A 24,550-nucleotide genomic window follows, 5' to 3' on the forward strand; every position below is an offset into this window, starting at 1 on the left:
CTTTTCTTTTTTTGGCCACCAGCCCCCCAGCCCCCTAGCCTACCAGCCCACCGGGCAAATGCCCTGTATGCCAGAAGGCCAGCCCGCCCCTGCCTCATGCTTCCTTCTATGCATGAGTAGTCTGAGTTGTTTCTTTCACCTGACAGGGGGGATTTCCCCAGTTTGGACATAGCACGTATTAGCACATGGAAGGAACACATAATTCCAACCAGTTCCTCAATGCTTCATGGACCAGGGCTATGTGATCATGTCACACAGAGCTTTAATATTCATGCTTTGGCAAAGTGGCAGGATTCCATTTTTTGTTCCAGAGTGCAAATGATGCCAGTGCAGTAAACCAACTGTTAGAATCTTACCACATGACAGTTGAAGCAATAATCTACATACCTGATGGATTATTCAGGTGTTGACAGATTAATCTGTCGCTCGTCTAACCTAACACGGCACATTCTTTGCTGCCCGGCGGATCTCGCCGGGTCCTCCGGCGTCTCGAAATTACATGGAGTGTGACATGACTCCTGCTGCTGTCCTCTTTGAGTAAATGAGGAAGTGATCCGCGGTGGAAAACAAGTGATAAATCATAGCGATTTTATAATTATAATGGATAAGCCTAAACAAACCAGTTCACATGAACAATACTGATGTAAAATAAGATGTCTAAACGGCTACATTTATTTATACAATTAAAATGTCATGAATCAGCACAGTTATATAGGAGGGCTTGTCCAGGCTAATTTTTCTTCCGATCGCCAAAATAAGCCTGGGTTGCCGAGGCTAATCTGTCCCAGATCAATCAGTAATCAATCATGATGCATGACTGTCATCTTTTCTATTGTTCATTTTGTACACCTCGCAACCAACTTAACTAGACATTGAATCACAATAATGTTACAAGACGTGTCTCCTAGGGTGGATCTTAAATGACCTTTTTCTGATTTTCTTGAGTCTCACCCCCCAATTATGTTCCAATGTACAAAAAACTGCTTTGGTTAAAATTTGGTTGAATTTCAAGCATATTTAGAGGTAGCTCAATAAAGTCAAAGATTGTACATTTTATTGGTCAAAATCGAATTGCACTGCAGGCACATTTAAGTTATACATTACACATTATTCTTATACTAAGCACAGAAATGATATTTTTTAAGCTTACAAATCTAAACACAAATCTGATTACATGTTTGTCATATGTCAAACCAGAATTAATGTATTGTAGGTAATAGCAAAGCAAAGAATGAATTTGCAATTTTTCATTTAACGTGCACAATGACATTCTCTTCACTCTTCAATCATACTCACAACACACAACAAGTACACAGCCCCACTTCCTTGTTTACCCCCAAAACCCCCGAAAGTCACTGCAGTATAGCAATTCAGTAGTTACTGATCAATTAAAGTTTGTTTACGGCTATCGGGATACTTGTGCCGATAGTCCTGCACAATTTGCAGCAAGTATTGGAGTTGGGACTCGTCTTTAGTAATGAGACCACAATATTCTTGTATTAGGTCAACCCCACACTCTGCATGATCATTAACAACATTCATCGCCTTCACTACAGCCAGAGCTTCTTGGTAGTCCTCCCTGGGCTCCCACTCAAAGCACCTTGGAAAAAATCTTCAATGTTCTTCCTTGCAATTGTTCCAAGGTCAACAGTAATTCTCTTCATATGCCCCTGTTCACCATAAGTGATTGGAAAACTTTTGAGAAGCAGCTTTAGACACCTCAGCATTTATTGATGAACTGGATACCTCGCTGCTCGAGGTATCCGGTTCAGAGCTCCAGGAGATACCCATCATGCCCGTTGGATGGCAAAGGTTATTTATTGTATGAAGATCTGGATGTTTCATGGCCAATTCAAACTGACCTTCAGGGAAGAAAAAGTATGCATGGATTTGTGCATTTTTGCAGTTTGCAATTATGTGAAGGCATGGATGATGGCACCTGTTGCTGTCAGCGCTCCACTAAATTACTTGGCAGCTGTTAAAATCGTTGCTGGAATATTCATCAATAAATGCTGAGGTGTCTAAAGCTGCTTCTCAAAAGTGTTCCAATCACTTATGGTATTTTGCTCCAGAGATTGTCGGACTTGCATTGTTTGACAGTCAAGTGAGCGCGCAAACGAAGAGGCTGATGGTGAGAGCCATGAAAGATGGAAATGAAGATCATGAACTGAGAATTACTGTTGACCTTGGAACAATTGCAAGGAAGAACATTGAAGTGCTTTTCAAAATGATGGATCTCCCAGATGACTTCCTTGACGTTGATCCCGATGAGTGGGAGCCCAGGGTAGACTACCAAGAAGCTCTGGCTGTAGTGAAGGCAATGAATGTTGTCAATGATCATGCAGAGCGTGGGGTTGACCTAATACAAGAATATTGTGGTCTCATTACTAAAGATGAGTCCCAACTCCAATACTTGCTGCAAATTGTGCAGAACCATCGGCACAAGTATCCCGATAGCCGTAAACAAACTTTAATTGATCAGTAACTACTGAATTGCTATACTGCAGTGACTTTCTGGGTTTTTGGGGGTAAACAAGGAAGTGGGGCTGTGTACTTGTTGTGTGTTGTGAGTATGATTGAAGAGTGTGCAATAAAGACATGTCATTGTGCACGTTAAATGAAAAATAGCAATTGTCATTCTTTGCTTTGCTATTTCCTACAATACATTAATTCTGGTTTGACATATGACAAACATGTAATCAGATTTGTGTTTAGATTTGTAAGCTTAAAAAATATAATTTCTGTGCTTAGTATAAGAATAATGTGTAATGTATAACTTAAATGTGCCTGCAGTGCAATTCGATTTTGACCAATAAAATTTACAATCTTTGACTTGATTGAGCTACCTCTAAATATGCTTGAAATTCAACCAAATTTTAACCAAAGCATTTTTTTGTACATTGGAACATAATTGGGGGGTGAGACTCAAGAAAATCTAAAAAAGGTAATTTAAGATCCACCCTAGTGTCTCCATTCCGACACTAACCCTATCTCTAACCCTTACCCTAAACTTAACTTCTATGGAAGTGTCGACAATAAGAAGTCAATTTTCAGAGTGGCGACATGTTGGAATGGAGAGCGACACCCACCTATTAAGATACATTATCAAACACATTCTGTTGGTAGAATTTTCTCTTGTCCTCAATCAACACGGTCCTCTACAAAGCCAGCATTCTGTACAATAATACATAATGTTCTGTAACCCTGCACAACAATGGTGCTAGGGACTACAATTATTCTGCTGACATGGTAGACAAGACTCAAAGACCAAGATTTATTATATCAGCAGGAGGATTTGAAAATTGACAGGATGTCAGGATTGTTTATCATACAGGAATGCTTGCCTGAGTTGTATAGCACCCAAGAGGAGAACACCAGCACCAGAATGTACTGCATTAAGGCTGGGCGATATTAGGAAAACATTTGATATTCGATAACGTGTTTGAATACCTCAATATCGATATTACTCACAATATTAGTTATGTTTTTCTGCTTTAGGTGCACTGCCTGCCTAACCCAGATAATGAATAGCATATCCATGCATGCACATTGCACAGTACACATAAATTAAGAAAGTAAATGCCTTATTTCTGTTTTTCAACAATGGTTTTATTGAAATAACCACACCTAGTTACAAATGGACTGCTTTTTTTGCATGTGCTATGTGCATGCATATAGTGTATCTGTTAATTAACTGGACACATACACCAATACTTAATTTCAAGCCGTCTTTGTTGGTATGTATACAGTATAGATACATTTTCGATATATTGCCCACAATGCCCAGCCTTATACTGCATGCAATCCACCTCTCTGATAAATACATAGTGAAAAACCTAAAATATTGTTTTTGTAAAAAAAAAAAAAAAAATATATATATATATATATATATATATATATATATATATTAGGGCTGGGGATCGATTAAAATATTTAATCGAATTAATCGCACGATTGTCCATAATTAATCACGATTAATCGCAAATTAATCGCATATTTTTTATCTGTTCTAAAACTACCTTAAACAGATATATAATACTCATATCAACATGGGACGTAGACAAATACCTAGTTTATTCAAATTCTATATGACAAATAGGCTTACTGTCCAGAATATTCGAGAAAATGTTTCCATTAGGACAGATTTAAATTAACTTTTATATATTTAATCACTTTAACCACATCATCCCTATTCTGGGGGGAACATTCACCAAAAATAGCTGATCTACAAGCTCACAATAAGATGCGTTGTGAGCTTTAAGAGTTTGTGTATGGAAAAATTACTCAAGTACAGTGCAGCGTTTTACAAAGCATAGAGGCTCTAGGTTTAACTGAAGTAATATTGATAGGCTACATTTTAAATATTATCAAAGTATTCTGGGGCAAAATGTGCGTTTCCATTAGGACAGATTAGAAATAAATTAACTTTTTACTTGGCATTTAATCACTTAAACCACAGCATCCCTATTCTGGGTGGAACATTCACCAAAAATAGCCGATCTACAAGCTCACATAAGATGCGTTGTGAGCTTGTAATCTATTATTTTGTGAAGAGTTTGTGTATGGAAAAATTACTCAAGTACAGTGCAGCCTTTTACAAAGCATAGAGGCTCTAGGTTTAACTTAGCTCCTTTCAGAACCCCTCACTCCACTGCTACGCAGCTCCGAGATGGGGTTCCTACTGGTCGGCTGCCGAAATCTTGTTGTTGGATCCACGATCCGCCGTTAGCGATCACTTCTTACCTTTGATGAACACTCTATCCAAAAAGTGACGGGCCTCTGTGAAAGTATACTCATTTTACTTCTTTAGCGTGGAACAATCTCGAAGCACTGGGGTGAAATGAAGACTTTATATTGCTCAAAAGGTCAGCCGGTTCTGTGTTTTTAGACATTCCGGAAGTTGCGGCCGCATAGGAAAACATTACTGCCTCCCCTGGTCACGTGGTATATACACAAGTTACACAACGGGGAAAACACAGAACCGGCTGACCTTTTGAGCGATATAAAGTCTTCATTTCACTTCACTTCCCTCACTACCAGTGTTGGGGATAGCACCGTTAAAATAATGGATAACTTTTTGGGGTAACAGAGTAACCTAACAAGTTAGTTTGGCAATTTAGTAGTTACCTTTAGTTAAATAAATACCTTTTTACTTAGTTGCTTTTAAGAACTATATTTCCCTGTTCTTTCTGTTGCCACAAAGGAAAAATAATCCATCTGACACATTTGCGCTGTTTTTTTTCCTAAATGAATGAGCTCATCTGCATGCCTCTCTGTCAGTAGAGACATGCATGCACGGGTCCCCTTCTGCCTTCTTGGTCTAGTCACACATGTGCGACTGCAACATGGCAGAGATTCAGAGAAGACAGAGAGGTTGCCCAGTGAAAAGATGACTTCTAAAGTAATAAATAAAATCAACCAATGAACTCGTTTCCTACAGACTGAGGATCGCCCCAATGGTCAATTTCAACACACTGAAGACCATAGCTGGTGCAATAATCCAGCCCCTCTTTGACTACGGAGTCCACGTATGGTATTGTGACGCCCCACAAGCCCTGAAAACAAAACTCCAAACAGCCCAAAATAAACGAATTAGGGTCCTGCTTAACCTTCCCTATCAGACTCACCTCACCGCTACTCACCAGTTAAGAGTGGGGTGGCTCAGAGTAGATGACAGAGTACAGCAACTTGCAATGGGCCAGGGTGGGGTTGCACCAGCAGTTACTAAGTTATAACGTAGCCTAGTTGTAACGTAAATGGCTTCTAAGTCAAGACTTACGCATTACTAAAATGTCAGGTGTTGCACCACACAAATTAGTTCTTACGTATCTCTAAGTAACAACTAAATATTTACACCACCCCTTGGGCAGCACTAAGTCTTTACTAACCTATCTCTATGGGATTAGAGCAACTTCACTACTAACGTGGCAGACAGCATTATATCGGCTATTTAATTAATTCAACAATCTAACGACCCATCTGTTTAAAACATACATTAAGCCCTATAGGCCTCTACTTCGGCCATTTGAAAATAGCCGATCTACAAGCTCACGATGTGTCTGCTTTAGAGTATTTCTATATAGGATTGATACTTTTTTAATTCATTTGAGTACTTTTCAACCACTGCATACAGCACAACAGCGAATTGAACGGTGCGCTCTCTTCCCCTGTGTCTCCAAATATGCGTTGCTCTGCGTTACTTCACGGGGGGTACAATCCGTTTGCAGGGCAGTAAGCTGCGCAGGGATGCGCTCGCCCTGTGCGCGCATATCAGTGACTTGTGTACTTAACTGTGCTGCACTGCACATGCCAGTGGAGAGACGGAGGTCTCTGTTGACAAAAGACGATACAAGCTTTGCTTCCTTACTAGAAACAGTTTGCTTTCATTGGATTCGGGAGCTATGACGTCATTTTATGTGACTATACATTACTTTAGGAACAGTCTACGCATTACTAGTTACGTTATGCCTTAAGAAGTCGTGGTGCAACACCTGTTAGTAACTCACTTAGTTACAAACTAACTAGTAGTTACTAAGCCTCTAGTAAGGACTTTACTCCCTAACTTAGGGCAGAACTTACGTTCTGGTGGTGCAACTGGCCCCTGGTGTACAAGATACACTACACCACCACGATACCCAAGTACCTGTCAAAATACTTTATAAACATTAAGGATGTCCATAATTACAACACCAGAGGCAGCGCCACAGATCACTTTCAACCCAGAGTCAAAACCAACAAAGGGTCAAACTCTTTTTTCTGCTATACCACCAAAATGTGGAAAGCCTTACCGAAGGCCATAAAGGAGTGTGGATCACTAGCATCCTTTAAAATTGCCCTGAAAAACCACTTACAGGCAGCAGCCGTTCGCAACTGGTAAAAAAACTAACCTAGCCCAACCCTACCCTCCCCTGCCCCTTCTTTGTATATACTTACTTACTTACTGTTTTAGACTCTTTTTTTCAGTTCTCTCATTTTTCTTTTCTTTACATATCTACTGCATAGTACTGTGTTCTATTCTTCTGTCATTCAATGTTATATGAGATACTTAAATGGTTTCCTGTGGAAATAAGCTTAGTCTTTTCATGGATCTCCTTTTAGTAGACCTTGTACCAGTGAACTGTACCGTCATGAAACTGTACCTTTTCCTATGCAAACTTCTAATAAAGTCTTCAATCAATCAATCAATCAATCAATCAATTTAGTAAGGCCGTGGAAGTGTTCACACTATTTTTGAATGTATTGGTGAAAGGCAGGAGGAGATCAATGTCATTACAAATTAGTCATGGGGAATCCCAGCACAGCTCCACAACACTACGGGTAATAATCCCACAACCTTAATTAGAATCGCCCCAAAAAATAGTGTGTACGCATGTACCTTGCCCAACATCAACTTTATCACCTTCAGATGTGTCTCTACTTCTCATAATCCCCAAATGTTTAAAATATTTTCCCAAATTTTGGCCTGTAGGCGGCTGTCCTGTGATGCGATTTACATCACAAATGGGCGTCGACAAGCAGCACACTCCCAGTCCGGGGGCACTTCCAGAGAGAGCAACATCACAGTCTGTCTGCTTCACACCAAGGGGGACTGATATGATATGATATAGTACTTTATTGTCAGTTCACACTGAAATTTGTCTTGCGACACAGCAGGTCATGTATGCGACACATAACATATATACACACATTTAACACATGTAACAAAAAAAGACAAGACTGGTTTACATACATAAGGATAATATAGACAAGAGCAGTGTCCACCGCCAAGCCTACCTATGGCCAAGCTCCTGATTAAGCCTTAAAGTCGACTGATGGACAAAGGACCTTTTCAGTTTGACCTTTTTGTATGCTGGAACTTCGTATCTCCTTCCTGAAGGCAGCAATCTATATTCTCTATGCAACACATGGCTACTATTAGAGGTAATATTTCTTGCTAACCTTAGAATGCTGTTATCATACGTATTCGTATATAGCCTCTGAAGTGGTTGTCCAACTATCTTTGAACAAATGTTCAGTTGTTGCAGCAGTTGTGACTTTAGGGCTGCAGACAAGCATCCATACCAGGTGGTACTACAGTACTGGAGAACACTCATAATGACAGACGTGAAAAACATAAGAAGAATCTGTCTACTAGCACCAAATGATCTTAAACGGCGAAGGAAGTAGATTCTTTGCTTTGTTTTCTTACACACAGATTCAATCTGATCTTTCCATGACAAAAGCTGGTCTATTACTACTCCGAGGTACGTATACGAGCATACCTGGTTGATCTGTTCACCATGAATAGTAATGGGACATCTGTGTGTATCTGGTGGTGCACCAAAAACAATCTCTTCTGTCTTTTTTGTGTTAATGATGAGAGCGTTGTTATCACTCCATTCAACCACCTTATTCACTCTGAGTTGGTGCAGTCCAGGATCACTGGAACTATCTAAGAGTGAAATTAAAACTGTATCATCAGAGTACTTTAGAATGTGTTGGTCTGGATCCTTAGTACGACCTTCAGACAGACATTCCTCAGTACGACAGCTGTCAGTATAAAGGGTGAAAAGTATAGCTGAGCTTACACTAACAGGCACACACACAAAGGGGCCAGGCCCCCGCAGGGGGCTGTAGGCTAGTTATAATAATAATAATGGGCTGCATTTCAAGAGCACTTTTCTAAGCAAGTTGCAAGCTCAAAGTGCTTAACAATGGTTCATTCATTCATACATTGGTAGGTTGCATTCTGGGATTCTATGTTTGCCAAACTTTGACTGTGATGTTTTCAACTGTTCTTTTGCCAGACCGCACAAACAATTAGGCATGGAATCACAATAATGTTACAAGACTTCCTCATCAACAACACCTGACAACTTAATGGAAACCCCATTAAGAGCACATTACCGAACACATTCTTTTTTTGATTGATTGAAGAATTTATTAGAAGTTTGCAATAGAAAAAAGTACAGTTTCATGACAGTACAAATCACTGGTACAAGGTCAACTAAAAGGAGATCCTAGAAAGCCGAGGCTTATTTCCACAGGAACCACACTTTTAAGTATCTCATATAACATTGAAAGACAGACGGATAGAACATAGTACTTTATCTAGGATAATATCAGTTTCAAAAGCATAACATCAAATACAAAAGGCAGAATACAAAGAAAAAGGGGGGGGGGGAGCATGGGGGCTTAGTCTATTTACAAGTCACGGGTAGCTGCTGTCTGAAGGTGACTTTTCATACCAATTTTGAAGGAGGCTAGGGATTTGCTCTCCTTTAGGGCTTGTGGAAGGGCGTTCCACATGTTGATGGTATAGCAGGAGAACGAGTTAGCGCCTTGTTTAGTGTTAAATCTACGCTGATGATGATTAGTGGAGCTGCCTCTGGTGTTATGATCGTGAACATCCTTGACCTTTAGGAAGTAGTTTGTCAGGTACATGGGAATCTTGGAGGTGTAGTGTATCTTGTACACCAGGCCCATTGCAAGATGCTGTACTCTGTCAGCTACTTTGAGCCACCCCACGCTTTCGTGGTGATGCTCGGTAAGGTGGGTCAGAGGAGGGAGACCAAGCACAACCCTAATTAGTTTGTTTTGGGCTGTTTGGAGCTTTAGCTTTAAGGCAGCTGGGGCGTCGCGATACAATGAGGGGCCCAATAAGAGCACCTCCTAGTGTCTTTCGGGATTTAATATTGATCAGCGCGGCAACTCTTTGCAAGAAGCGAATTCGTTGATTGACTTTATTGATTACCTTGGTGGTCATTTTTTCACTGGATAGGTTAGCCTCCAGGATGCAACCCAGGTAGCAGATGTGGTTTTTTCTTTCTATCACAGTGTCACCTACTTTAATTGTGAAGTTCTCAACTAGGCTAAGTTTCTGACTAGATCCAAAGAGGATACATTCAGTTTTGCCTAGGTGAACTGAGAGTCTGTTGTCATTGAGCCAGGTGCAGATCTTGTTAAGTTCACAGTTAAGGGCCTTTTCAACCTGCAATATGTCTCTGCCTGAGACTAGGAGAGCCGAGTCATCCGCGAACAGAAACAGATTGCAGTCACAAGCAGATGACATGTCGTTTACGTATATTAAGAACAACAGTGGTCCTAGTATACTCCCTTGAGGTACTCCACAGTTTACTGGGAGGGGGGGGGACAGGGTTCCGTTGACTTCCACCATCTGTTCCCTCCCCACCAAGTAAGAGTGCATCCATCTCACTGCTGTGCTATCAAGACCAATAGCTTTGAGTTTTTCAATCAGGATAGAATGATCGACGGTGTCAAATGCCTTCTGGAGGTCCAGCATGACCATGCCGCAATATTTGCCATCGTGAATTTCACGTTTGATGTAATCATTCAAATAGATGAGGCATGTATCTGTGGAATGGGACTCTCTGAAGCCAGACTGGAACTCGTAGATCAGTTTATTCTCTTCAAGATATTTAGCCACCTGTTCATAGACAATTTTTTCCATTACCTTAGAGATGGAACTAAGGATTGAGATTGGCCTGTAGTTGCCAGGGTCAAGTTTACTGCCTTTTTTGTGCAGGGGGGTTACCTTGGCTAATTTGAAGTCCTGGGGGACATATCCCTGCTTGATAGATAGATTAATAATATGGGTAATGATTGGGGCAATGGTGGCAGCTGAGTCTATGAGAAATTTGGGGGCGATTTTATCATGGCCAGCGGCCTTGAATTGAGGTAGGGTGCGCAGTTTTTTAAACACTTCATCAGTTGTCACCGTGGCAAGTTTAAAGTTGTCTTTGCATACCCCAAGGTTCCTGTAGAATTTCAAGATGTGCCTAACACCAAACAGCCCAGATGGAGCGGGCAGTTTATTGACCAGATTTTTGGCCATGGAGGTGAAGTAGATGTTGAGATTTTTGGCTACATCAAGACTATCAGTGAGGAGGGTTATGGGAGTTTGGATGGATATGTTGCTGGCTATGGATCTGAGTTTAGCACCACAGCCTAGCTGGGTTTTAAATAGCTTCCATAGGTCTCGTGGTTTGTGGATGTTTTCCTCAACTTTCTCATCCAAGTAGTTTTTTTTGGCAGAAAGGATTAAGGAGGTTGTCCGATTTCTCAGTTTATTAGCCTCTAAACTGACTATTTCTAATTTGGCTTCAAGGTGTTTATTGGGGCCTTTTTTGAGTTTGTGATTATATTTGCGTTTCTCAGAGTATTTTTTGTCTCTGAGTTTCATTGATTCACAGATTTCCGAATTCCACCATGGCTGTGAGCGGGCTTTAACCCTGACCCTACGCAAAGGAGCCACTTCGTCTAGGGTAGTGTTGAAAATGGATTTAAAGCCTAGCCAGGCTTCATCGACCTGAGTGCTAGAGCCTAGCTAGTACTGGGGACCAGTCAGATTTCTCCAGTTTGTGGTTAAATGCTTCGCTAGAGTAGGTTTTGAGGTTTCTAGCTTCAACTGTTTTGTGGCCGTCAGCTTTGGACTTATGTATTTTGCGGGTGCAGTAAATGATGTCATGGTCGCTTAGACCACCACATTCAATAGTCCCACTCGCGGAGACTTTAGATTTGTCTGTGGTTACAATGAGATCTATGGTGGTTTGAGAGTTATCTGTAACCCTAGTTGGCTTGGTGATGAGCTGAGTGAAACCCTGTTGATTACATAGCTTATTGAACTTTTTGAATAGAGGAGCTTCTTTACGAAGCATGTCTATGTTCCAATCGCCAATAATGTATTTTTCAACATTTTCCACCGGTGCAAAGCTCTCCACATTCTACCATTCTGCTGGTAGAATGTGTCAGGAATCTGTCCTCAAGTAACACTGCCCTCTGCTTCTATGTTCTGTGATCCTATAGTTTGAGAGCTCTAGCGCAGGGGTCTTCAACGTGTTAAGGCCAAGGGCCCCTTAGTTGAGAGAGCAGGGACCCCCACAACCTTCTCATAGATTCCATAGTGTCATCATTTGACAGCACAATCATTAGTGTATTAATTGGATTCATGTCAATTTGTTTTCAGATATTTAACCACTCGATCCGTCATTACCTAATAAACTTGACCTTTCACTATGTACTTAGTCTGCTCTTCTTCCCCTCTACACAAAACCTCTTTAGCCGATCTACAAGCTTGTAGATCTGCTATTTTTGGCTTCTCAGAATATGGATACGAGTTGTTAATATAGAAAGGATTGGAAGATTTGGAGGACCCCCTGTAGTAACTCTGAGGACCCCCTAGGGGTCCCGGACCCCCTGTTGAAGACCCCTGCTCTAGAGTTTTGTTCCAATGTATGCAATTTGAGCATAAGTAAATCTCATTGTTCGTTTTGCATGAAATGATAGAGTCGTTGTATTTTCCCGTGTTCTGTAAAAATGTGCCTTTTTGATACTTTTATTTGCGCAAAGAGTAGGCTTCTGCCCTTTGCTCATGTAACATGCTATGGAAGCACTAACTGTACTGACATGACCCAATTATTGAAATCCCAATCATGGAATAGACCTTCACCATGCCTCATGTAAAGCCTGTCTTATCATAAAATCATTGTATAATGTATAGCATATTGGCATAGACACTGTGGCAAATTAGGAGTTCATTATGCGTTTCTGGTAAAACAAAAAACAAACAGAGGAAATATGTCCATCACAAGCTGATTTGAAGGGTATGGCCTCCTCGGAGACATTGTGTGAGCCTGTGGCTATGTGTGTTGGCTATGTAGAGTGTACACTGTACGGGCTGAACCAAAACCACAAAAGAGATGCAAATCAGCCTTAACAGCTTCTTTATTGAGGGAAAAGTACAGAAGTTATCGGGTAGGGAATCAAATAATGCAATTTTTGGTAAGCCAAACTTGAACATAAACATTTCCCTGTGGGGCTCTGCTCAATATTAACCTTGTTTTCTTCTTTAATTTTTAGGGGAAAAGGATCGGGGGCGGTTTTCCTACAGGACCCAGATGAGTTTCACTAACTCTTTCTCTCCACAGGTTCCAGGTAAGTCAGTTTAGGGTATTCGCGTCCTCTTTCCAGGGTTTGGGTGACCGCCGTATGCCCATGTCCACACCTCGGAGTTCCAACACTGAATGAGGGAGAGCGAGCTGTTGGTTTTTAGCCTCCCCTACTCAGCTGCTGCCACACAGGTGTCGTCGCATCAGTTTGATGAAGCAGGTAAATTGGCAGTACGTCCCCTCGATTACCTGCCCCAGGTTGTGTGTCTTTTGTGGCCTCGCTCTCCCCTCATAAGTGCGCTTCATCCGAGGCGCTGGACATCTCGGGCAGGCGGTGCTTGACAGAAACCCCACAACACGTTCACATCAAAAGGTGGGAAGTAGTCTCAGGTCTCCGCCAGGTGAGGAATATTGGTTCTGGGCGTGCATTCTTTGATTATAGATTATTATTATTTGTTTTAATCACAAGTCGACGCTATAAAAGGCAGATTAGAAAAATGCCGGCCAGACGGTTTACCTTGGCCTCTAGGGAGTGTTCATACAAAGTTTTACCCAGATCGGTGGTGCAGTTATTCTGGAAAATCGCGCTCTTTCGAACGACCATCATTTCGACCGGAGGGTTAGCGACTCACCCCACGGAGGTTAGGGTTAGGGTGAGGGTTAGAGTTGGGTGTCAAAAAGATGACATGTAGTAACAGCGACACGTTCCCCAGTTATACTTATCTATCTATAAATGCGAGAAGTCTCTGCGTGTGTGTCTGTCTGTCTGTCTGTCTGTCTGTGTGTGTGTCTGTAATCCGCGTATCTCGTGAACCGTTCGTCCCACCGGCTTCAGATTCGGCACGCGCGTTCCCCGCCGCGGCACGGAGTGCAGTGCCGGGTCTCGACCCGACCCGACGCGCGGTTTTCCCGAACCGGCGCGAAACGTTCGGAATCTCCTTATGCGGGGTTGATTGTTGACATCAGGCTGTTCCGGAGGAAATCGGCGAAAGCTCTGACTCATTGTGACATCACTTCATAAAAGGCTCTGACATCACTTACGCCACATGAGTCAACAAAAAATCTCTGTGAGTGTGTATGTATGTATGTAATCCGCGTATCCTCGAGAACCGTTCGTCCCACGGGCACGCGCGTTCTCCATATATGGGCATAAAATGAATGCCCCCATATATGGGCATAAAATGGATTGCAGACAGACAGATACAGATATCTCCATATATGGACATAAATGGACAGAGGCAAACAGATGGTCAAAGATCTCCATATATGGGCATAAAATGGACGCAGACAGACAGATACAGATATCTCCATATATGGGCATAAATGGACACAGGCAAACAGATGTTCAAAAGGGGTCCTATGACAACAGGTATAATGAGGTTTGCATTAAAGGGGGAACCGGCACTGTGTCTGCAACACAGTTGGAGGCACAGACAGATACTCCATATATGGGCTATGGGCATAAAATGGACGCAGACAGACAGATACAGATATCTCCATATATGGGCATAAATGGACACAGGCAAACAGATGTTCAAAACGGGTCCTATGACAACAGGTATAATGAGGTTTGCATTAAAGGGGGAACCGGCACTGTGTCTGCAACACAGTTGGAGGCACAGACAGATACTCCATATATGGGCATAAAATGGACGCAGATAGACAGATATCTCCATATATAGGCATAAAATGGACCCAGAACTATAACTGCAGTGATCTCCATATATGGACATAAAATGGACGCCGACAGACAGACAGACAGATACAGATATCTCCATATATGGGCATAAATGGACACAGGCAGACAGATGGTCAAAACGGGTCCTATGAAAACAGGTATAATGGGGTTTGCATTAAAGGGCGGGGCATTCATTCCCCATTTACATTGTTTCGAGTCGGCCAGGTTGCCGACTAGACGCTGGGCCGCCCGAAGGGCGGCCCAGCTTCTAGTATTATAAATGCACCACATAACAAAACCCCATAAGAGGACAATAGGTAATATCAATGTCAAATAGGTTTGTTTATTATTGTTATTGTTAGGATTATTTTAATGATCCTCCTTGTATGAAACAATCGTGCTGCATCAGGAACATCAAACTAGTTTGTGGCATTGCATTCCTTTAAATCCTTCCAGACCCTTTATTATCTTCGGTATGACACATTGTTTTGACCGTCATTTTTCAATCACTCATGTACTGTATGTGTTTGACTGTAATGTTTTCAACTGTTCTATTGCCAGACCGCACAAACAACTAGGCATCGCAATAATGTTACAAGACTTCCTCATCAACAACACCTGTCAACTTAATGGAAACCCCACAGAGCACATTGCCAAACACATTCTGTTGGTAGAATGTGTCGGAATCTGTCCTCAAGTAACACTGTCCTCTGCGATGAACAAGAGAAACTAGGTGCTCAAAGGAGGTAACGGCAGAGTTAAAAACGTGTAGTGGGTGCTACTAGGATCAGTGGGATAAAACTTGAACAAAAGAGGACAGATCCGAGCACTCAAAAAAGTTTAAAAAAGTAGGAGAGCGGGCGTAAAAACTGGGTACTTTATTTCATAATAATAAAAGCCAAGATGTTTCGACCTCTCTGGGTCTTCATCAGGGCATATATGACAACACTGTTCTCTGCTTCTATTTTCTGTGATCCTATAGTTTGAGAGCTCTAGAGCAGGGTCTTCAACGTGTTCAGGCCAAGGACCCTTAGTTGAGAGAGATGAAGCAGGGACCCCCACAACCTTTTCATAGATTCCATATAGTTTCATCATTTGACAGCATAATCATCAGTGTATTTTGGCCGCCATTACCTAATAAACTTGACCTTTTCATTAAAAGGGGGAAGAAGTCTCAGGTCTACGCCAGGTGAGGAATGTTGGTTCTGGGCGTGCATTCTTTGGTATTATCAACTTTCTCTTTTCTCTTTTTTTTTTTTTTTTTTATCATAAGTCGACACTATATACCTTGGCCTCTGGGGAGTGTGCATACAACGTTTTATCGGTGCAGTTATAGGTCAAGACTTGGCCTTTTATTGTGCCACCCACCATGAGGCTGATTTGTATAGACATTTCTTCCTCATCCTGGTGGGATTAATATTTGTTTTTCAATTAAAATCATAGACCCATGATCCTATTGTATGTATGTATTTGGACATTTTGCTCTCATTGGGAATGGGATTATTACTGTGTAATAGATTGGAAATAAAGTTGAATATGAGATTCAGCTCTGTGTTCAGTTTTATTATAGGGAGAACCATGCTCTTATCTTGTCTCTGGCAATGTAAACAGTATGTTTGCTCATACCAATAAAGCCCCATTGAATTGAATTGAGTAAAATGGCTGTTGTGTTGCCCATCATTCACCACGTATCCTACACTGCACCCTTGTGGTCAAAGTATGCTCTCAGACGAGTGGATTTTTGCCCTAAAAACTCCAGGGCAAAAATCCATGTCCCAGACAGTTTGCCCTCCTGGCCCCCAAGTTGTGGAATAAACTCCCTGTCGCACTTAGAACAACGGACTCACTCGCTAGCTTTCGCCGTGGACTGAAGACCCACCTCTTCAGACTCCACCTAAACCCTTAGCACTACAGAACATCAATGACCATACATGAAGATAGTTAGCATTTGTTTTTAGTTTTTTTTAGAACTTTGATTTTATTGTGTTTTTTTCTAGATAGATATCCATTTGCACTTGTTATATTGCTGTTGATGTACTGACATATTATCTTGTGATGTTTTGTATCTGCTTATTGTAAGTCGCTTTGGATTAAAAGCGTCTGCTAAATGCCTAAACTGTAAACTGTAAACTGTAAACTGCTATGTACAGACACTCTTAATTAGTGGCCAAGGCCACGAAGTGGCAAAAGGCCACTCATTGATATTGGACTTCATCATTGTGGGCTCGCCTGAAAGGCGAGCACACTTGAGATATTGTCATTATTATTTATCTATCAGGCATACTAATCAGTCATATCAAGTTCTCCTCAAAACTTCGGTTCCTTTCTACTCCTACATACTTAGACAGAAAATGAAAATAAAAACATCAATGTGTTCAGCTTACAGTGGCGAAGTGTGCTATTATTTTTTACAGCAATCGGCCAAATGGTGGCGCTGTAGGAAGCCTTCGAAAGTGCGAACTTTGAACAGATAGAGCTCATACTCTGTTTGAGGTACAGCCATGAAACCTGTATACACGTATGCGTCTCCTCATGCCGAACAACTTTTACGCTCTGACTTTTAACCTCTGACCTTTAGGTCGGATTTCTTTTAAAGTGAAATATGATTTTTTAATAATTCAATCAATAATGCGGTTTTATGCAAATTATTCTTTGGCCTCTAAATCATACATGCAAAGTTACACGTTCATGGCATTTGGCAAAGATGTAGAGGGTTAGTCAAAGTATCACTGAAACCAATTTTATTCCAATCGGCCAAAGGGAGGCGCTATACGAAGCGTTTGAAAATTCAAACTTTAAACGGGCATAAGTCATGCCTCGTTTCGTTTGAAGACATGCAACTTGCTTACACGCGTGCTTTGACTCAAGCGGAAGACATCTGTGTCTTTGTTAAGTAAGCCCCGCCCTTAGATTTTCCGCCATTTTAAGCAGTTTGTAAAACGCTTAAACCCGCTTTTATTCTGGAATTTTCGCGTCACGTCCACAAAACCTTTTTTACATGAACTTTGGACCAATATCTAAAGATCTGTCAGATCGGATTAAAAAAAATAATCAAACATGCTTTTTTAATAATTCAATGAATATTGCAGTTTTATGCAAATTATTCTTCTGCCTCTAAATCATACATGCAAAGTAACATGTTCATGGCATTTGGCAAAGATGTAGTGTTAGTCCAAATATCACTAAAACCAATCTTACTCCAATTGGCCAAAGGGGGGTGCTATATCATTTTGAGCAGTTTGTGAAACGCTTAAACCCATTAGGATTTGTTTAGCAATTTGCATGAAACATTCTACACACAATCTAAGGACCTTTATCTAATATGCCTATGAAGTGCACGCACACAAAAATAATAATAAATATAGCTGCAAGCAGCGATAAAGTGGCCAAGGCACAAAAAGCAGGAAAGCAAAAAAGCATCAAGGGAAAGCAAAGAAGAAATCAAAGAAAAAACTAGAAGCAGTGTTCTTCAGAGCAGGTCAGTTGTTTTTTTTTGTTTTTTTTTTGCCTAGTGGTGACTCTATAATAGGCCAAAGTGAAAAGGGTACCACGTGTTCTTGGGCCTTTCACGGCAATCGGACGCTGCATGCGGGATTTGAGGCATTTTGTGCCAAAAATGTGTTTTGCAAAAATTGACCCGCTGGTGGTGCTATAACAGGCCAATGTGGGTGGCATCTGTTCCTTGGTCTAGTGGGAATGTGTGTGCAAAATCTCACACACATAGCAGGCTGCGTTTGAGACATTTTGTTCAAAAAAGAGCAATCCTGCAAACCTTGGAATTCAATGTTAGCCAATTAGATAGAATATGATATTGGACAAATCCGTCATGATTACATCACTGTAGCGATACTGTGTACTGATTCATGTGATTTTCGGATAAAATCTGAAGGAGTAATATCGAAGAATGTGTTTTTCATACTGTAAGTCTGCCTTCTGGTGGCGCTATAAATGGCAGATGTGAAAAATGCAGGGCACAGGTTTTTCCTTGGCCTCTGGGAAGTGTGCATACAAAGTTTTACACTAATCAGTGGTTATAGGTAAAAGCACAAAATGGCCTCTACACAACATGTACAGTACCTTGCAATCCAAATCGACCACATTCCTGTTCTAGTCCCTGGGGAACCTGGGGAGCCGCAGGACGACTGGGATTTAGTTCCGAAATCAACCACCAGGTGGAGCAGTTGAGTTTTCTCCAAGCAAGGTTAACAGCAGTTATTTTTTTGTATTTCTTTTCTGTGAGTTCTTTTTGCTCTGAAATTGTAATTATTTGTCTAAATGTAAATAAAATTAAATGTAAATTAAAATAAACTGGTGAGTCCTGGCCACCTTATGTAAGTATTATATTATAAGTAGTTCCATTTCCACAGACCACAAATATAAAATTAACAACACCAGGGCTTTACACATAAATGATGTTGCATTATAGTTAAAGTACCAAAAGTAAAATTAGGCAGGATGTCCCATTTCAAGTTTTCAAACATATGGAAATTATTTGAAAATAGCCGATCTACAAGCTCACAATGCGCCGCTTTTGCAAAGCATTGTGAGCTTGTAGATCGGCTATTTTCAAATGGGCAAAATGTATAGGGCTGAAGAGATTAATGTAGGCCTACTGTATGTTTTATGATAATATTCTAAATCTACAAAGTAACTAGTAACTAAAGTTGTACAAATATAATAGAGTAAAAGTAAAAGTAGGTTACAATGTTTGCCTCTGACTGTACTTGAGTGTAATTACTTATAGGCACAGAATAGTCTCAGTGGCTCACTGTGCAAGGCATTTGACTTGTAATCCATTTGGCATCTTGTTTATGGGTTCGAATCTCACCGTAGCCACCTCTCCCTCTGCCTCTCACTCACTCACACACACACACACGCGCCCGCACGCAGACACACTTTTCATAGCGTTCGCATAGCGTAGCGTTTGCATATGAAAGACAAAGGCCTAATGGCCTAAAAAGTCCAGCCCATCTCCCACTTCTCCTACAGTGGACTGTAGGCTTACTGCAACTGTAATGCTTTTTCGTTCCCTCCAAGTTGTTGTTTTGTACAAAAAAGTTCCATTGTTGATGTATTACCTTGCATGTAAGTCGCTCTTGATTTAGAGCGTCTGCTAAATGCCTACATTTTGAATTGTTGTTTTTGACAACAAAAAAAAAGTTTCTTTTGAACAAATTGCCTAATGTGCCATATTCAAAAGCATTACGATCCACTTTTGGAATGAAAACCAGGTTAAGTACTAAAGAGTAAAGACGCACGCACGCATCCCGTAACTGATACGGGAGGTCGGGGAATCATTTCAGGGCGATTTATTTGAGAAATGACGGTAAAATGGGTGAAACTACAGTAGTGCTCCTAATTCTCCAGTCTCGCTGTGTACGCAGTCGACTTGTGAGTGTGTGACAGAAGTAAAGCCGTCAAGCCCTCTGCTCGTTGCGGCTCTCCATTGACTAATGGAGAGAGAGAGAGAAAGAGAGAGAGAGAGAGAGAGAGAGAGAGAGAGAGAGAAAGAGAGAGCTTTCATATTCCGATTATGCTTGGATAATTATTCCTTTGACAGTGGTAAAATAATACAGTCAGAGTGTAGCCTCGTCATCACAACCAGGATACAAGCATAATGTTTTGCACAAGGGGATAAACTGATCTTTCAGTCGCACTCTCTTGAGTTGACTGTGAAACACTACACCTCTTGACATGCAAATTAACCCAATATTCTATCAATGATCCTGGCAGCCTGAGGTGTGAAGCTTACTTACTTTTCATTCTCATGATGCACACACAGCAAGAATAACATTCTACAGTTCTTCTCTTGCACTCTCTCTTTCGTTGATATAAGTTAAATGAAGTCAGTGAAGTCAGTGAAGTTTATAGAATATAGTCTATCTAGACTGGGAAATTGTGCGTAGCCTGGTCCAACAAAATACATCTCTGCAGTCTGCACATAACATCTCTGCACAAACACATCTCAAATGAAACTATAGGTCCATGCTACTTAAAGTTAACTCTTAAGGTAACTCCTTGCTAGCTACAGTACGTGTTTGTCAGTGTTAAGTTAAAGTATCAATACTGTTATGCATTAGTAACTGTCAGTAAAAGACCATAATTCAAAATGTGCGTGAGTAAAAGTATTGACATAAAAATGTACTTAAAGTATCAAAAGTAAAAGTACTTATTATGCAGAATGTCCCATTTCACAAGTTTACAATGTATACAAATATTTTGGCTGAAGTTTTGGCTGAGTGAAGTGGGTAATTTATGTTTTGTAATAATAATCCAAATCTACAAATGAATTAGTAACATTTCTGTAATTTTTGTAATTGGAAACACTCAAGTTAAGTACTTAAAGAAGAAATTATACTTAAGTACAATACTTAAGTAAATCAAATGTACTAGTTACTTTCCACAGCTGGTGTTTGTTTTCTCCAATGTGAGAGAGTGTTACCACATTTGCTATATTCTGTGAGTGAAACAAGCAACCAGGTCTATGAAAACAAGCCCATAAGAAGCAACCATTTCACCACTTGAACTCTATTACATCAGTTATTTTCAAAAATAATCTTGAAAGTAAGGACAAATAAGCAACTACACTTAAGAAACTAGCCCTAACAAACCCACAACTATGAATCTTTACAAGCGACTTTACAGGAAAACAGGACCAAAGTCACTTAAAACTAGAACTAGTGCTCTTCCGAGCACAGGTCTCCACCAGGCCAGGTGTCCTGGTGGTGCTACTGTATAATAGGCCAATGTAAAAAGGGTGGCATATGTTCTTCACCTTAGACCTTTCATGGCAATCGGACGCTGCATGCATGATTTGAGGCATTGTGTTCCAAAAATGTGTTTTGCTAAAGTCTACCTGCTGCTGGCATGTTGCATGCTGATAGATAACTGATCTGCAAACCTTTGGGGGAAGGGAAGGTTGTGTCTAGGGCTTCTTTGATTCACATTATGCATTGACAATTGCATAACCGGTTTGGCTTGGCTAGGCTCACCTGAAAACTTTTCAAACTATTCAAGTAAATTCTGAATACCAGACTTTTACTAGTAACAAATATATAACTCAGTGAAGCCGGACTTTAAACGTAGGACATGTTGCATTCTGCGTTGTGAGCTTGTAGATCAGCTCTTTTCACTGCATGGTGGCTACGGTGAGATTCGAACCCACGAACAAGATGCAAAATGGATCACAAGTCCAATGCTTTACACAGTGAGCCACTGAGACAGATATATCAATCTGGCTTGACAGATCACAAAACAATGACAGATGGTGATGTAAAGTAACTAAGTACATTTACTTAAGTACTGTATACTTATAAGTAAGTACAATTTAAGGTATTTGTTCATTAGTGGAGTAAAAGTAATTGGAAATACTTAAGTACAGTCAGAGGCAAACATTTTAAATGTTTTACTCCACTGAACTTTAGTTACTCCACTAGTAACTAAAGTTTTCACTATTGTAAAACTTTAGTTACTAGTTAATTTTGTAGATTTAGAATATTATCATAAAACATAGACCAAACCAAAGTGTATTAAACAAAAAAATGAAGGGACCCATAGAAATGTGTCCATGACCCACACATTCAGATCGGTTAATTTCACTACTTCTTAAAAATGTTTTCTAATTCATGCAATTTATTTTATTTTTATTTAATTTCTTCATGAAGAATGGGACCCATATGTGTCTTGACCCACCCAAACATGAAAAGTGTTTGGGAAACAGTTTGATTAATTGAGGACCACTTCAGTATCTCATATACAGTACATAACATTGAAAGACAGACCAACAGAACATACTATAGGATAACAGGTTAGAAAGTTAAAGTTTTACATGGCGCAATACTGCCCCTAGTGGACACCAGTGATAGCTGTGGGAAGCGTGGGATCTGTGTCAGGAATGTGGTCGATATGGATTGCAAACATCTGTATGCAAAAGACTGTAGGCCTATAACAGACATAAAATACTGTGATACTATTCACCTGGACAGTTTATGGTGCTGTACATAATAAGCCTTGCCGAGCCATGAGGCCCATATGACTTGGCAGAGCCATGAGGCTCATTCTGTAGCGTGAGGCAGCTTGATGTACAAGTACACCCCCTTGACATGACTTTAGCATGTCGCAGGGACTTACCCCCAATCCAACCCTTGATGCTGAGTGCCAAGCAGGGAGGCACTGGGTCCCATTTTTTAGAGTCTTTGGTACAATCCGACCGGGGTTTGAACCCCGATCTCCCAGTCTCAGGGCAGACACTCAAACTACTAGGCCACTGAGCTGGTACATGATATCATTGTAATCCTTGGGCATCACAACATACAGTAGGTGTAGACATCACATAGTTTGTATTATAATGCTTGGTTCAGGAGTTAATGCAAAATACCTTTAGTAATGGCGGATATAAAAATATGCATCAAGGAGGGGCATTTTTGGAAAGGCTCCATAAGGACCCAAACTGTACAAGTCAACAAATGTCATTGTTTTATGCTTATATCAACCCCAGGCAGGATTTGATCCACCAACCTTCTGCATAAAAGGCATATGCTCTAACCGCTAGACAGCCACACATTTGGTGTCTGTCATGTTTGTTAAAGAAAAAGGTTCCATGTAGGCCGAGTGCCTTCGATTAAACAATGATTCAATAGCCATTGCCACAGTATTTTATCGATTTTCCATATTTTGGAGGCTACTAAAAGTAATCTGAGTAAATGTAACCTGAGTATTTTACATTTTTATGTGATCGTATTCTTTCATTCAGCATAGGCACAAACCATTGGCTGATGCATACATGACAGTCATGTTTAGAAACAAATAAAGTTCCATGTAATATACTTAATATATATTGTGGGGGCTGAGACCAAAACGACACTCAAAACAATTGAACGTTGTAGCCACACTGGCACATTTATTTAGAAAAGGAGGACAAGCAGTAGCGGAGCTCCGCTCCGTAAGGTAAGTAGTAAGTACGAATGAAGTAGATAATCAAATGAGGAATTAAGTAGTAGTTCACCCCAAAATGACTCTTTACTCAGTCCATGGAGACTTGAGTTCAATAATATGTTTAGTTTTGTCACATTCCTAAAACAATTTTCTTTCAATAAATTTACCCCCATTGTCTCCGGATGGGGACCCACATGCATTTGGGTCCCCGTCCGGAATCAATGGGGGTGTACTATAATCCATTTTTTTGTCTGGAATGTTTCAATACAAACAAATAATTATTTAACTCAAGTCTCCATTGCATGACTAATCAATAGAAAAAAAGTCATTTTGGGGGTGAACTACTCCTTTAAACAATAAAGCCAAGTAACTCAGGTCAAAGTCAAAAACAGTCCAACAGTCTAGTCAACCCTTGATTCGTACTTTCAGTCCTTAAGCATGCTCGTTCCATCACTGTGCATGTTCTCCTATATTGCCTGAAATGACAGATACGCAACATTAGGATTTCATTTAACTATATGGCATTTAAAAGGACTTGTGGAGTACAATTCTCTTACCGTCAGCCCCTGTCAGCATGGAGGAGTCAGTGAAAAGTGGAGCAGAGAAGGCACTTCTGCCCAGCCCTGCTCTCTGCAGGTGTGCTTAGATTAGGCTGATTGAACAGGTACATTGGCCCATCACTTGGCCCAGGGGTGGGCGTTGCCTTCTCCAGCCAGCTCTGAAACAAAAACGTCATTACTTCAAAACATGAATACTTCAGAAGTGAATAATCAAAATTCAAGCCCATGAATTAAATACAGTTGGGTGTCCAATGTAAAAAAAATATTATACAGTAAAAAGGTCTTATTTGGGATGTTCCATTTAGGCAGGGTGTTTAACTTACTTGTACTACATTATGTAGCATATGCTTTGTAAATGAAAAGTATACATTGCTAATGGACCAGTTATTGCAGAAGTAGGTGTGGGTTGAATTAAATTGATGAAAAACATTAAATGAAACCAGAGAGACAGAACTGGGGGAAATGTGGTGTATGAGTGTCACTGCTGCTGC

Source organism: Nannobrachium achirus (genome assembly GCF_963921795.1).
Source record: "Nannobrachium achirus genome assembly, chromosome: 4".
In the NCBI taxonomy this organism is placed as follows: Eukaryota; Metazoa; Chordata; class Actinopteri; order Myctophiformes; family Myctophidae; genus Nannobrachium; species Nannobrachium achirus.